The sequence below is a fragment of the Citrus sinensis genome, chromosome 1 (assembly GCF_022201045.2).
Source record: "Citrus sinensis cultivar Valencia sweet orange chromosome 1, DVS_A1.0, whole genome shotgun sequence".
NCBI classification, from domain to species: domain Eukaryota; kingdom Viridiplantae; phylum Streptophyta; class Magnoliopsida; order Sapindales; family Rutaceae; genus Citrus; species Citrus sinensis.
This window is the reverse complement of record NC_068556.1, coordinates 21,133,489-21,134,048: the sequence shown is the minus strand read 5'-3', so window position 1 is coordinate 21,134,048 and position 560 is coordinate 21,133,489. Positions and strand designations below refer to the sequence as shown.

The following is a 560-nucleotide window of genomic DNA, read 5'->3' as shown; positions in this document are numbered from 1 at the left end:
TTTACTGGGAATTTGATAAGAGAATCTGGAGGGCTCCAGCTGAAAATGATTGCTGCTGCAGTGTTAATAATGGTCTATGACAGTATGACACTGGCCTCTAGGTTGGGTTACAGGATCCGGACCCAGGGACAAACAAACAACGGTCATAGCCGGAATTTTTTGACCTTTTGTTACGCAACTTGCACACTTTAACGGAAAAAACGGTTAAAAGAAAAAATCAGCACGCTCGGTGGGACTCGAACCCACAATCGTCTGATTAGAAGTCAGACGCCTTATCCATTAGGCCACGAGCGCCGTTCATTTGTTTGGGTATCTCTTGATTAATATGACTGCAAAACAACGATAGCAAGCGGCTTAAAGCAATGTTAGCACACAAAGAGGTATAAAATTTATATTTAAAATATCATGATACAATCAACGGCAACAACAAGCTAACTAGTAGTAAATTCTTTTTTTCCCATAATCAATGTCACAATTACATAGCTTTTATTAATGAGCAAAATGCAAATTTTACGTCAATTGGAATACAAATTTTATATCTCAATTGTAATCTAACATCA

The 560-nt window shown here is 37.7% G+C and overlaps 1 non-coding gene across 1 annotated transcript; it reads right to left on the bottom strand.

Annotated features, from left to right (window-relative positions):
• Positions 1-221: 221 nt before the first annotated feature.
• Positions 222-294, bottom strand: TRNAR-UCU (transfer RNA arginine (anticodon UCU)). Its single transcript has one exon. It is a non-coding gene; the product is annotated as a tRNA-Arg (tRNA).
• Between the last annotated feature and the right edge of the window lie 266 nt (positions 295-560).